The 15,809-nt window shown below is 39.8% G+C and overlaps 1 protein-coding gene across 10 annotated transcripts in view; it reads right to left on the bottom strand.

Moving 5' to 3' along the window:
• The window catches only part of Fam135a (family with sequence similarity 135 member A), a 79,229-nt gene extending 63,879 nt beyond the window's left edge, over positions 1 to 15,350 (bottom strand). For 5 of the 10 annotated variants that reach the window (XM_075980564.1, XM_075980566.1, XM_075980568.1 and 2 more), the window contains exons 1-3: positions 15,060 to 15,343; positions 13,604 to 13,692; positions 947 to 1,035 (exon numbers count right to left, since the gene is read on the bottom strand). The gene's annotated coding sequence lies outside the window, so the exon portion shown is untranslated. Of the gene's footprint in view, positions 1 to 946; positions 1,036 to 13,603; positions 13,693 to 15,059 lie in introns of all 10 variants that reach the window. The other 5 variants (XM_075980567.1, XM_075980571.1, XM_075980570.1 and 2 more) reach the window with 5 other exon arrangements.
• Positions 15,351 to 15,809: the final 459 nt, after the last annotated feature.

Raw genomic sequence — 15,809 nt, 5'->3', positions numbered from 1 at the left:
TATGATAGGATTTTTTTGTTAAGAAAATATTGATTAAAGAGCAAAGTAATTTTTAATTTAAAAAAGAAATTTCCCCTTCATTATAAAAGCCTAAAAGCATTCATTTTTACATAAGTTAAAACAAAAGGTACACATGCGAGTGAAAATGAAAACATTCACATAGCCACTGAGATACATACTCAAGAGTGCATTACTACGACTTTTATAAAACTGGTGTCAGCGGCATGCATATTTTCTGCTCATTTCACATGATTTTCTGATAAACATTTAAGCCAATAAGTGCATAAGTAGCATTACTTTAATGTGACTATGATACCGTGAGCGTGTCACAGTCTAAACAGCCATCTCGTGCTGGTGGTGCTCCAGCGGCTTCCATCTTAGCTATCAGAAAATGACAGACACCCTTACCAAGAGCACAGGCCTTCAAAAGCAATTTAGAGAAAAGAAGTGCTGGGAGACAACTCTCCACTGATTCCTGGTGAGAGCACCTGGTCCCAGCAGAGACACTGCAGTCTTTCCTCCAGGTTCTCTATCCTGGGACATTTGCCTACAGTTCTGAACATCAGAGACTGGGTCTCACTTTAGAAAACAGCCGATGTGAGACTATTCTACACAGTAAAGTCTTCCAAAGCAGAAAACAGGTAGGCCCACTGTCCACTATCAGCGTTTCCAGACCATCTAGCTCAGGGTTCCTATTCTATAATTTATTCCTGTGTAGCTGTCACCTGGCACACTAGCTCGAACACTCTGACTACAAACCATTTTTCTCTGACTGGTGAGTCTAGTGTCTTCTCTCAACCTTTTGGCACCATGGCAAGCAACTCTTTAGCACGCAAGCATAGTAAAATCTCCAACTTTCACAGCTCTTGAAAACATACTTCCTTAAAATTCTGCAAATATTCTAACTTATAATGAATTACAAACAAAAGAAATACCATATGCTTACCTCTGCTGATCAAATCTTCACTTTACATTATTAAATAACCAATCTTGTATTTCCAGTTACTGATTCTTGTTAAAAATACATTGTTCCCCCTAGGAGGAAGAAGCAATAAGATCTCAAATAAAATTAGAGATACAAAATCTATTTTAAAAATACTTATATATCTTTATGTATTACTTAACATTCACAATTTACATACAGGACCTACACCCTCCTCAAGGCTTGGGAATACATTTTAACTTCAGCACTATTATGTGTTTCTATTAAGGATTCACATATATAGACTGCACAGTGAAATATGGAGTACTTTCTTAGTTCAGTGGTTCAGAAACACTTCTCAATAATACCTAAAACACTGAAAGCTTATCAATAATTTTTAAGATGTAGAATTTCTCATTTATAATAATAAAGTAGTGATTTTTGAAATTTCATGCATATGCATGCATGTATTTCATACTGACACATATGCATAAAACATAGTATCTAAAATAATGACAAAAGGTTGTTTGACTACGCTGTAGTTTTCCTTACATTTCAAATATTTAGATGAAAAAGTCTGCCTTTAACATAATTGTATTCCAAAAACATTAAAATGATCATGTTCATTCTTCACTGTTTCTTTTGTCATGAGGGTGTAGAATGTGCCAAGTACCAAGGCTGCTACTTTAGTAATCTCATCAACAATAATAAAGATTAATATCGATCAAATCAATGTATCTTTAGATAAGAGGCTCCCCATTTCACAGAAATAAGTATAGGTCAGTTCTGGATCCCGATGGGCTCAGTAATCACAAGGAAAGGTGTAAGCACATACAGTATAGTAGAAAGGTAACGATAAGGTTTTGAGATTTCAGGCCTGAGATGTTGCCTCCCTCAGATTTTCATCGGCTTTAAGGTACACAGCATCCATCTCACATAAACCAGTAGTAGCCCATTACATGGGCAAGAGATAAGCTTAGATCTCTTGTAAGTTCCTTTCATTTTGGGATCTCTGCTACAATAATTGGGCTTTTCTTATATACAGAATTTAATATGAGAAGTAGGGTACAGCAATAATAGAACCCTAAAATATATTAATCAATTACCAGAGGTAGGGTACAGTTGCAACAAAATCCTAAGGTACCTGGTTTTAGCTCAGTAATTACAGGCAACAAGGAAACATACTACTAAAATTCTGATAAGCTCCCTTACATATAGCAAAAACAACTTGCAAAAATATCTACAATGACCTCTAAGACCAGGTGTCCAGAGCCCCAGAAAAGTAGCTGAACCACACTGGTTGTGTGTGGGTGGTTCTTTGCTGTTTACTTTGGCTGATTTGTGAGTCAAGATGGAAGGAAATAAAGGGGCAGAAACTGGGGCCTTGCAGCCAAATAGTCCAATATCCTAAAACAGGATGACTACCTTTCTCAAAGGAATTCTAAAAATTGTTGATATAAAAAGTTAAGATTGGGTGAAAGGTGTTGCCGACAAGTGCCTGTTATTACTAATAGTTTAAAGACAATGGCCACTAAAATGAGAGACAAAGATGAAGATAAAGATAAAAACAAGGCTATTAAAATGAAGTAGGTATATAGAGAGAAAGGGCAAGCATATGAACCACATCCAAAAAGAAGTTTAGTGAGTTGCTATCACAGAAAATAGAAGAGGAAAATATTATGAAAGTCCTTTTATGGTCCTTCTGTCTTTGTGTTGCTTTCACTCATTAATATAGAAACTGCACTGGGCCCATTGATAGGGCAGAACTTAGGCAGGTGGGGAAAACTAAATGGCATTCTGGGAGAAAGGAGGCAGAGTCAGAGAGAGACACCGTGGATCCACCAGAGACAGACGCTGGAAATTTTACCTGGTAAGCCACTGCCACATGGCAATACACAGATTAATAGAAATGGTTTACATTAAGATGTAAGAATTAGTCAATAAGAAACTAGAGCTAATGGGCCAAGCAGTGTTTTAATTAATACAGTTTCTGTGTGGTTATTTTGGGGCTAAGCTAGCCAGGTAGCTGGGACAAACAAGTGGGCCCTCTCCTTGCAACACTTTAATTTTTTTACAGAACAGTATTTGTCAAAGAAATAACGTACAAAAGCCTGTGACTAGGTATAGAATTTGCAATAGCAAAAAGCTATGAAAGGAAGGCTATGAAAACAGCGTGAGCTTTAATGTAGCTGTATGAAGGTTAACACAAGGAAGAATCCAGACAGCAGCAATCAGAGGCCTCCTAATGCAGTGAACACAGGTGTTCTTCCACTGCAGGACAGAGTATCTTCATCATTCCAGTCCAGCATTGCTCTCAACTACAAAGTCTTTCCTACTGTTTGTTTTCCCAAATGGGAGACTTTTCACTATTCTGTTTCTGATTTTATCATAAAATATTGGCACATGTAGGAGGGATGGGGTGGGGCAGCCTGGTGTTTTATTTCTAGGTAACCGGACTTGCAGATCTCTCAGTGACCTAGGATTAATGTAACACACAGAGGGTTCATTTAGTTCTTTAGTTTTGTTTTGATTTAGGAAGGGATGTCATGTGTTTCCGACAGGTTACACAAGGAACATCTGATGGCTAGAGTAGCAGACTGGTGCACTGCGTGCCACTTCTTTCCTCTTTTCCAAGCCAAATGGTTAGCCAGTCCGAGACTGAGAACAATCTCTTTTGATGCCAAATTATTCTGCCCATGGAATGTGGCCAACCTGACCCTACTCATGGAATATAAACTGAAGTGACGCATGTCACATCTGCCTTACTTGTTTAAAAGAAAAATCTTCGCTCTGAATCTCACTTTCTTCATTGTGTCTAGGATGGAATACATTTTTGATCACACAGATTAGGACTAGCAAAGAAGGAAAAGACTACGGACTCCAGTGTCTGAGCTGCTCAGACCGCTCAGTTTTACAGTCTTGAGTCCTCTGACAGTGAATGCACGTCTCCATACCTGGTCTATGCAGTTCTTTCCTAACTTCTCTGACCTCAACTCCTAGCAGGCTGCCCTCTCCAGCCATATGCAACTCCTTTCTATTCCTTAAGCATGCTAGATGGCCCCAAAGTTTTTGCATCCACTTTTCTCTGGAGCTCTTGTCCCTCCAGGTATGTACATAAGTCACTCCTTTACCTTCTCTGGGGCTAGACTCAAAAACCAGCTTCTCAATTAGGCCTGCCCTGGCCACATCATCCTGCCGCACCCTATTGGTTTCCTAAGCTCTTATGTCTCTTTAAAATATTAAAGACTTTACTATAGTAAGTTTTTTCATTGGCCATCTGCTCGCAAACTAACAGAGACTTATTATTAATTATGAAAGTTTGGCATTTAGCTTAGACTTGTTCCACTAGCTCTTATAACTCAACCTACTGATACTGATCATTGTTTTTACTTCATAGTTTTTTTTTTAATCTTTCATTCTGTATGTCCAATTCTCTCCGTGTCTCGCTGGAGTCTCTCTGGAGTAATTGGCACACCTAGATTTCTCCTCCTTTTCCTCTCTCCCTGGAAATCCCGCCTATCTCTCCTGCCTAGCTATTGGCCATTCAGCTCTTTATTAAACTAATCACAACAATAAATCTTCACACAGTTTACAAATAACCTACAACACTTTGCCTACTATCTTTTAAAATCAGGGTATCGCTACATAGCCCATGCTGGTCCTGAATTTCCAATCTGTCTACTTCTTCTAAATAACTTAATTGTAAGTAAATGGTACCAAATCCAGTCTTATTACTCTTATATCTAAAATATAAACTTCTATAAAAATGGGAAATTCTGGTTACTGTTTATTGAGCCATATCCATGGCCAGACACATGGAAGGTTCTCAAATTTAATTTAGAAATATTTAAGATACTATTATTAAAGATTCCATGAACAGAAATGATCATTTTTCTCCTATCTAAAATAAACCAGTTTGGAGAAAGGACTTAAGATACGGATACATTGAAAACAGGCACCGATAAAGAAGCGCCTTTATTGGTGTATATTCCCTCTCCTCCAGTCCCTATATCCTGCTGTGCTCTTTGTTATGTTGCTGCTATCGCCTTCCCTTACATCCTTCCCTTTTTACTAAGCAACTTTAAAAAGAAACATAAATGTACAAATATGCAGATGAGGCTTATAAATCACTGTGACTGTCACTGTTACCCTCTAAAACACAGGTGGTTATATTTTAATGAATTGCGAAGAGAAATAAAATTTAAAAAAAAAGGTAAAGGGATAACAGGAAAAAGAAAAATTTAGGGCTCTCAGGGTCATTAAACATGTCTGTGATTCTCTTGTCACAAACTAGTCTTTTTTCACCTATGAAACGCTAAGCAAATGCTGCGTGACTCCTTCAGTTCTTACTGGCTCTCTGCAAGAGGAACCAAACATGTTCTGTGATCCTCAGTTTATGCTTGGTGGCAATTATTGGTGATATAAAATTTTCAAGAGGAAGTAGGAAGCCGTTTTTTTCCCCTCAAGGTAAAAATCTTACTTTTAAAAGTTGTCAACTTTTGATGAGGGAGGGGGACTTGATCAGAGGAGGGGGAGGGAAATGGGAGGCGGTGGCGGGGAGGAGGCAGAAATCTTTAATAAATAAATTAATTAAAAAAATAAATAAATAAAACTTAAAAAAAAGTTGTCAAGTTTAAAAATTTAAAAATAAGGACAAAAACTGTACACTACAAGCCAAATTCAGAAAGTGCAAATTCATTCTATGGATCAACAAATCGATCTCTAATTTATACAGATCTTTATGACACTCACAAAAAAAGGTCATGGTCTGTCCTGTCTCAAGAACTAAAGCAAGTGCTAGAAAAGCCTTCTTTCTTTTGCTACAGTTATGCTTAGGGCATTCTCCAATGCAAGGACCTTTCTGCAGCCTCCACAAGCCATGAGAATCACAGCCTCTTGAACAGTGCAGGGCTGGCTCAGAGCCCATCAATTTAACCCTGGCCTCTGAAGCTATTAAAATCAGCTGACTTATTTGAGACTAAATGGTTTACTCTTCTAGCCGTGGCAAAACAGAAAGCAGAACTCAATAATCTGGAGGCCAATCAAACGATCTGTTCTGCATAATTTCCTAAGTCACCAACAGATAATTCAGTTGAGCAAGCCACAAACCCTAATCCAGACAAGGAGATGACTCTAGTACTCAGTGAGAAATTTATGTCAAAAAGCCCTTATGGAGAAAAGAAAGGATTTTGCCACTCCTGCCTAGTAAATCTGATAAACAGGGAGAAAAAAAATTACCTTGTAATACCTCAGGAAAAGTTAGTTCAAGAAAAAAAAAATTCAGTGATAATCTGAAAGTCATTTTTGTTCTTTCTAAAACGCTCTGTCCAAAATGGAGAACACAACAAAGGGGTGTCTAGTATGACCGAAGAACCGATTTCTTAATTTAATTTTAATCTAACGTGAAGCCACGTTAGATTTCCCTGATGTGGTGGTTTGAATACAAATAATCCCCATGGACTCATATTTGAATGCTTGACCTATAGAGAGTGTCACTATTAGAGGTGTGGCCTTGTTGGAGGAGGTATGTATTGTGGGGGCAGACTTTGAGGTCTCACATGCTCAAGCTACACCCAGTGTGGGTCACAGTTCACTTCCTGTTGCCTTCAGATTAAGATGTAGAACTCTCAGCTCCTTCTTCAGCCCCATGTCTACCTGCTTGCTGCCATGCTTTTCACTACGATGATAATGGACTAAACCTCTGAAACTGTAAGTCAGCCCCAATTACATATTTTCCTTTATAATACTTGCCATAGTCATGGTCTCTCTTCACAGCAATAGAAACCTGAAGTAAGATACCTACTAAACCTAGCTTTATTGTGCTGGTACTACTTTGAGCATTATATGTAGCGAATTAAAAATATTAGGGCCAGACATGACATTACACACTTTTAATCCTAACACTCAGGAGGCAAAGGCAAGAGATCTCTGTCAGTTTGGGGCCAGTCTGGTGTGCATGGCTAGTTCCAGGCCAGTCAGGTTATTCAGTGAGTGCTATCTCTAAAAACAAAACAGAAAAGGTGGGGTAGATTAAAATACGCTGATATATATAATGAATTTTGAAGATTTAGTACAAAAATCATGTTTCCTTTTTTATATTGACATGTATCTTAGTTAAGGGTTTGCAAGATTGGGAGGAAAAGATTTATCTGGTTTTGGTTTACACCTCCACATTACTGTTCATCATGGAAAGAAACTAGGACAGAAACTCAGACAGGGAAGTCCTGGAACTGGATGCAGACCCATGGAGGGTGCTGCTTACGAGCTTGCTCAGCCTGCTTTCTATAGAGCCCTGGACTACCAGCCCAGGGAGAGCCCCTGTAGGCCCTTCCCTATCAATCACTAATTAAGAAATATCCTAGAGCCAGATCTTATAGAGGCATTTTCTCAGTTGAGGTTGCACCTTTCAGGTAACTCTAGCTTGTATCAAGTTGACATAGGACTATCCTCCACAACATGTCTTTCAAAAATATTTAAAAACCTTTTATGTGTATGTATGGGTACTTGTGCATGGGTGCCCTCAGGGGCCAGATTCCCTAGTGGCTATGAGTTGCCTGACATGGGTCCTGGCAACCAAACTCGAGTCCTGTGCAAGAGTAGCAAGTATTGTTAACCACCAAGCCATGTCTTCAGAACTTCATTTACTGATGACATATCTCAAGGTAGTATTTTAGATATAATATCCTTCAGTTGGTAGCTGAAGAATATTGTATTTTTAGATATAATATTCTGTATACACTATCTGAAGGATAGTGTATCTAAAATGCATATTTTATATACAATATATAATATATAAATGCATATATATGTATTTTAGATACACTATCCTTCAGATACTTCAGAAACTGACATATCTCAAGGCAGTATTTTAGATAGAATACCCAAAATTATTTGCACCTGTTTCCCCATTTTTCAGCATTTTTATGCATTTAACATGCAGGGGCACACAATGTCAGCATGCATGAGGAAGTCAAAAGTACATCTTGCAGGAATAGATTCTTTCCTTCTACTGTGTGGGGTCCATATCATCAGACTGGGAACAAGTACCTTGATCTACTGAGACAGTTCACCAGCCCCTCAAAACTAATTTCATCAGTGTTTAAAATGTGTGGTCACTAGAAAATTGTAAATCTCATGCACTCACAACCTTCTACTGTAAACCAGTCTATTCATACTAAGCTGTCTTGTTAACTGGCTAATGTGCATACACTAATTGCCCCAGAAGTAGTTCTAAATGCATAGTACTGCCATGCGCAGCTTAAGAGCTACCAAGATACCAACTTCCCATCAGGGCAGATGAGACAGCTATTAGTACCAAATAACTGCCAAGGGATACTTTAAGAAACTGCAAGAAATGCTCCTACATCACCCACACTAATCCTAAAACACTTCCTCAACTTAGAAGTCATTAGTGTTTTACAACACTATGGATGGGGAAGCACCTGAAATTGAGAGGCAAAGCTCAGAAGTTCCTTAAGATGGACTGGACACCACAGAAATTAATTGCTCTCACAGAAATCAAGAAGCAGCCTTAACTCTTCAGCTATGGGATCACAGACACCTGTGGGATATTCTGTTTACTAAGGCAGATGGAAAAGGAGCTGAACAAATTAGAAATGCCATACTTGTCAGTCCAAGGAATATAAGGGCCACCCTTCCAGCAATGGTGGAGGCAACAGCTAGTTTCTGAATTCTGCCTGTAATTTAGGGTCTATAAGATAAATGGAATCAGAACCTGTAATAATGATAGCCCAAACAATACCCAAATGATACCAACTACAGAAAAAAAAAATGTTCCCTGAAAGGCTCCTTGTTAGCATTTAATATATCATTTTCTCATAAGACATGAAATACTTTTTCCTTTAGTACTGTGAACAAGTTTATTTTTTCCAGATAAATACTATCTAACATAGTTTAGCTTGCACTTAAGGAGCCATACAGCTCACATTATGACAGACATGGAAACTGATTTCAAATGAAGGAACAGCAGATTCCCTCACAACAGGAAGACTATCTAAGATGCAAAGTTAATTTAAGTATGCTAATTAGAAATGACAGAGAAATGTTCTAATGAGGTTAAAATGGGGTTACCTCAATGCATCTAATAGCAATGAATATAAAGTCCATGTCAGTTTCCTTGGGTTTCTCTAAAGAAATAATTAGGAGGCCTTAAATAGAAGGAACCTATAAGTCTTGAGAAAGCTGTTTTCTTGTGAGTAACATAAAGTTCTTCTAACAATACTGATTGTAGCCCACAACTAGCAGGAAGCTGGGCCTCCCGATGAAAGGAATGCTTAGCTTTCCTGAGTTTCAGTCTAAATTTAGAACTCTAAATTTACATAGCTACTTTGAGTTAATCTTGACCAAGTCATAAACCACAGCATATATACTGAAAACAATCAGCTGATGACATCTGGATTTGCAGTTTTTGAATCAAGTCTGCTATCGTCTGTAAATTCTGGTCCTGTGATTAAGTGTTCTTGACTGGCTGATTCTGAAAATCTGAGCAAATCTTATTCTTAGGTTTATATTCTTTTCTGGTTGACTGAGGCCATGACACCCTATCCATCTTTGCAAGCTTCTTGCAGAAGCTTACCACGCTCAGTACTGGATCATACCCTGCCCTATATGGCCCAGCCAACCTGGCATGCAGCACCCTCTAAAGATCACTACCACTCAGATAACTTGTAACCTTTTGTTTAACTCAGAATCACTTGTACATGTACATATACTCAACAGTAAAGCCAGCCACTCATTTAAAAGGGTGACTTGCTGCAAAACTGAACTCATGAGTGTTGTTACAGTAAAAAGGACACATTAAGTAAGGAAAATCATATATCTAGACATTTTGGATGGCATTCCTCACTTATCAAAAGTGAACTCTGAACTTAGCATTTTACCAGCCATTTGCACACTGCGTGAATACAGAAAATTTAAAACTACAGAACTAGATTCTCTTCTTTGGGGAGGGGAGAGGACAGACCTTCCAGAGGAAAGGAAAGAGTAGCTTGACAGACATGTTTCTGAACAGCTTTATTCTCCACTGATGATATCAAATATAGACCAAACAGCAAAGTAAAATAAAAGCAAATACAGGCGCTTACAACTTGACACAGCAACTCCTGCACTGGCAGCTTTAATTATGCTACTTGATTTATTTCTCCTAGAAGTCTAGAAATTAAGGTTCAGAATGTTTGCTTCAAAGTCACATAGAAAAGAAACTATTTCAAAGTCACTTAGAAAGGAAATAACGAAAAAAGACAAAGAATTAAAACGTGTTCAACCCACTGCCTATATTTGTACTTACAATACTCTAAAGTCCATACTAGCGCTGCTGTAAAAATAATGATCATGAAGCCATAAATGAATGTGTCCACTAGAGGAAAAATTAGAACACAACACTAATGGGAAAAAATTACCTTACTGAATTAACTATATTCAGTTTTCCATGCAATCAACAGTATTTCCAATGAAATTCTAAAGTTCTCACACCCACAGCCACACAAACTAAAGTATACTTTAAAGAGATCATCTATTCTCATTTCTTTAAAGTTTTTCTCTAAACAGCTGACTACTAGAAAGGAAATGCATTATTACCAATATTAGAACTGACATTAATTAGGAACTCTTTAAGATAAACAACAAAAAGAACACTATGTCAACGGCATAAAAAGGGCAGCAAATTTTAAGAAGGACAATAGGAAGCATTAGTTATTCTGAGAGTTTGTCTAGGTTTCCTTCTGTAACGAAACGGGTGAACAAAGAACTTTTCCTGTGGCAATGGACAAACCCTACCTCCTTATTATTTAGACAAGAGGAATATTCAATTTATTAAAAGCAGTTCATATAAACTTTTAAAGGATGCATTAGTGTAAACACAATTCTCCCAGCACCACAGACTAAAATGCCTTTGAATAAGCCACGCTATTATAAACCTTTAAGACTTCAGACGAGTCAACAAAACAAAAGCCTAGTGAAGCACCATGATCATGTGATGTCTAGTTCAAGGGTATGTTCAACAGTGCTTGAAATATTTCTTTGGTTACTTCAAGAGAAAACAAGACTCAGTAAAAAGAATCAAACCTTTCTAAAAAAATATTGTAGGAAACAAAGTTTTCTTGACATCCTACGCTTCCTCGGAGTTGTTAATTCTACTAGCAACTTTAATACCAGACCTGAATTCCAATTCAGATTTAAATCTGTTTCCTCAAATGGAAAAATTGTATAATCTCTAGCTGGAAAATTAATGTTTAAAAGATAATATACACAAAGCACTAAACATGGTACTTGGTGCATGATGATCAATAAAAGCTGATCTTGTGACTTTTATCATAATTTTTAAATAATTCTATTCAGGGAAATATCTATTCAAAATAATACAGATCAAGTAGAACTAGTTATAATTATATTTTTCAAGTGTATCACTTGAAAATATCTTCATTTATAGGACCGGGGACTTTAAATGGAGAATGATTAGCTCCAACTAAAATTCAATGAATCTATTTGCAAAGGCTGGGAGAAAAGTCCACTAAAGATTTCAATTAGATTCTCAATTTACTGATTTCACTCCTAACATTTCCCTGGCTCACCTATATGAGGACTATTTCAAAACTCCTCTACAAGCATTACATTACTATGTGGTGGGAAAGTCGTTATGAATTTTACATAAAGGAGCTGGAGAAAACCCGCATTCTAGCCTTGTTTACCTGAATAGGGGACTACTTTTAAGTCTTAAAACCAAGTAAGGATAGAGCAGTCTGAAAATCTGGAGCTCTCAATTGCAAAAGACAGAAGTGATGGTTGGTACAGGCTTCCATGGAAGTGACAGCTGGGGGTACACAGGCTTCCGAGGTCCCACACAGAGATGATAATCCCTGATGGTGTTACTTAACGCCCGAGGGGGGAGCAGCATTTCCAAGTCTAACTTACTGGCAACTTGAACACCATGTGACAGTCACCACTGTTCTAAAAACAATTATGAATGCTGCACTTACATTCTATGGGGCAACCTCAAGGGATTCAATAAAGGAATACCAATTCTAGGTCAGACTAAATTAATTGTAGCTAAATGCAGCAACAGAAATGTTCTAGATGCCTACTGAGAACCCACTACGTTTGGTCAGACCCAGATTTCTATACTCACAAGATACTTTAGAAATAATTTCTGTATTACGACTGGTCTAACAAAACTCCTTAAAAGGAAATATACACTATAATTTTCTCAGAATGGTTTCTTGGTTGAGAGATAATTCACAAAGTTGGCTTCATAATAACAAGAACTATGTAAAAAGTATTCTAAGTAGGAGATATCCTTTAATAGCACAGTATACCTGGCACCTTTATGTATCTATAAAAGAGACCAATTTTTATGTTTAGCATATATAACTTGATAACTAAACATGTAGGTACATGTTAAAAACTTCCAATCTTTAAAATATGCAACCACTGTGGCGGTGCCTCGCTAAATTCCTGAAAACATGCGTGCTTATGGCATGTGCATGCTACTTTTCTGAAAGCCTCTGGATCCAGTAAGAATGCTCTTGGTATCACAACTCTGCAGCTAGTTCCTATTCATTCCTCAGCCTTCTTCCTGACACTCAGGACAAGCTAACCCCACGCATTTTAAATATCCATGCTTTATCTCCACTCGCTCTCTGAAATAAACACATGCATGGATCACACAGTTCTCTAAGTAGTGTTTTCCTCAATATCTCAATTCAAAGCAAAGGAAATCCTTGCCTTTTATATCTCCTAAACAATCTCTAGCAACCCAGAAGTCTCCAGGGACTATAGTTTACAGAAACTGAAGTGAACATAAAAGACAATAGCAAAAAACTAGAGAGTTACTAAAGATAGAATTCTTGTAGTTCCTTTGAGTACCAACTCCTGGCAAATAAAGCATTTATCTGCTTTATATACTGAGTGGTCCAATGTCTGCTCATTGTGTCTGAACATTAACTAATCTAAGCCGGTCCATAGTTCACTAGTATTCTACTAGATATTACACAGAAATCTGAAAAAAAAATTAAACTGTTTAGCTTGATCTTCAGAGATCTAAGTAGTCAACTTAATTGTTACTAATAGAAAATTAAACAAACATAAATGGCATATTTACACAGAAATTTCTATTTGTGGTGGCCCCAAGCATGTTTAAATGACGAGGGCTGACTACAGATAGATTACTGGGTTGCCAGCAGTATTACTGCACTCTACAGGTGGAGACATTGAGGTTAGAAGCTAAGTGGTTTCTACAAACTACTACTGAGTTATACTATGGGTTCAAATCGCTTGACATTTAGTCCTGTGCCAGCTGTATCACAGAAACCCCTTATTTAATTGCAAAGAAAATAAAAACAGTTCACTACAATAAGAATGTGCAGATGGTGACTTTCTAATGGATAATTCCCTACAGATAAAAAGATCTGCTTTTCGAGGAAAACAAGCTTCTTTGAGAAACAGCAATGATTTTATTTGCATTGGAAAAGCATTTAAAATGTTAAATGTAGGACGAATTCGTCATCATACAAGCGGAATGCTAGCTTTTCTAAGAGAAATGTGGTTTAACAACACCAGATCCTTCTGCTTTCTATGAGTAAGCCACCTTGAACAAGGAGCAAAACTATTTTTTTTTGCCTTGGTATTTCCCTTCTTAAAATAGAAATAGAAAATTTTAATTCCTACCTGGCATAGGTAGCATAAGAAAGAATTTATTGTCTGTGGGCTGCTTTGAGATTCCAGATTGAAATACATAATCCGGTTGGTCTTCAACCCTAGAATAAAGGCAAACTTTACTGAAAATAATTGCCTCGGCAGATGCCTCCAGAATACAACACTACACCACTATCAACAGAAACAGAAGTTTTACTTTAATTAGATCTGGCTCGAAATGAAGAGAAGAAAGACTCCCATTTTTTTTTTATTAAATTCTTTTGCCCAATTCAAAAGATTAATATTTCTATTCTCCTTTGTTCCTCCTCAGTGAGCAGTTACCCTATTCCTGTTAGCAGAGACCGCAGACATTTATTAAAGAGAACAGACTCAAAATGATGCGACCAGGCGTGATAGTGAGTGAAAACACCAAGTCAATAAATTTGATATAGTAAGTTTTGGTTAAATTTCATTTCAGATTTGTTCCTGGACAACTAGAGTTACTGGAGCATTAACCTTTGCCAAATCTTAACTCTTTATAAATGGCCAGAGTGTTTCTCATAAAATAAACTGGTATACGTTTCTTAAAGATTCAATAACATGTACTGCCATTCTTCAGACGATATTTTCAGGAGGAGAAAGATGAAATCGACTTCTCAGGAAGTAGCACTAGGGATACCGAGCGTATCTCCAGATTAGGTCGAAAGCAGAAGAGGCAAGGGCGTGTTACAACTCTTTAGGGATGTAATAAAAAGTAAAACAAATGGACTGAATAAAAAGGCTCCATCCATACAAACAAGAAAAAGTTTTATGATGAGAAACCAAAAACCACCCAAGACGAGAGAATAGAAATCGGTTCAGCACGGAGGTTTTGGGGGCCACTGGCCAGAAAGCAATGAAGCAGGGTAGCCAAAGAGGTAAGAGAGTGAGGGCCTCTGAAGGCAAGGTGGAACACAGAGAGAACACTAGCGCACAACAACAAAACAAGCAAAAAGCCCCCCCCCCCAACCCCACCCTCCCACAAGCTAATAACTAATGAAAGAGCCAGGATGAAGTACCAAAGAAGGAAAACAGTGTCAACACTCAGAAGAGGTATCGACTGGGGATGCACAGTCCAGGGGAGCAAATCGCGCAAAGCAGGACTGACAACAAGGGACCACCGGGGCCAAAGGGCACGCAGGGGCGGGGGAAAGCGGACGAGGGTCGCAGGGCCAGGCGGATAAGACGGAGCGGGACGAGGGCGGGCTGGACAGCGGACGCGAGGTGCGGGAAGGGCCGGCTGGGAGCACCAGGCTGCGTGCCGCGCCCCTCGCGTCCCCGCCGACCTTCAGCGGGCCCAGGACCGGGCTCCGACCGCCGGCCACCGCCGGCTGAGGCCAGGACAGCGGAGTCGGACCAGACGACGAGGCCGCTTCCTGTCTGGCCCCGGGGCAGAGGGACCCGAACCGGGTCGCGGGGTCGAAGTCGCGCGGGGCAGTGCGGGGCTCACCTCTCAAGCCGCGCGGCCTCGGCTGGCGCCTGTGCGGTGGAGGAGTTCTGCGTCCGGCTGGAAGGCGTCCTTCCCCAGGTCAGCACCATCCCGCCCGGGGCCCACTCACATCGCCATCGCAGCCACCGCAACCACCGCAAGCCTGGAAGTCGGTTCGTCACGGGCGCTCGGCTCCCGGCCCAGCGCCGCCGGCGAGCATGCGCAGTCACCTCGGTCCCGAGGGAGCGCGGCCAGCGAACGATACCTGCGTTCAACAGGTCCCGGACCGCGACCCCGCCCCTAGCGCTCTCCCCTCCCCCTCGCGCTACGTCCCGCCCTCTCAGGAGCGAGGCCACGCCCCCTTTGGGCTCCACGTCCCGCCCCTTTGGAGCCGCAGCCGCTGTGGCCGCGCCGGCGCCAACCGAGATTTTCAAGATTTGGTCTCCTTTCCCGGCTCGCGCTCCCGAGTTCCCGCGAGAACGGGAGGCTTGCGTCAATAAAAAGCGCGAGCCCGGTTGAAGTGGGAATTTGAGGGATAGTGTGGAGAGCTGGTCAAGACTTAGAGGAGCCCGAAGAGGCCAGAAAGATCAATTTAAGACTGTAGAGATTGCTCTTGGAGTCATCCCTTCTTCTCTTCTTGCAGCCCAGGCTGAGCCGGCCCCTGCGCCTCTGTTAGGGCAATAGCAAGGAAGCTGCTGAGGGTCCGTGCTGCCCCTTCGGGGCTCCTATATGGTTGTGGCGATGCGGGGATGCTGATCCATTAGCTTCTTG

Source organism: Microtus pennsylvanicus, chromosome 7 (assembly GCF_037038515.1).
Source record: "Microtus pennsylvanicus isolate mMicPen1 chromosome 7, mMicPen1.hap1, whole genome shotgun sequence".
NCBI lineage: Eukaryota > Metazoa > Chordata > Mammalia > Rodentia > Cricetidae > Microtus > Microtus pennsylvanicus.
This window is presented reverse-complemented; position numbering and strand designations above follow the sequence as displayed.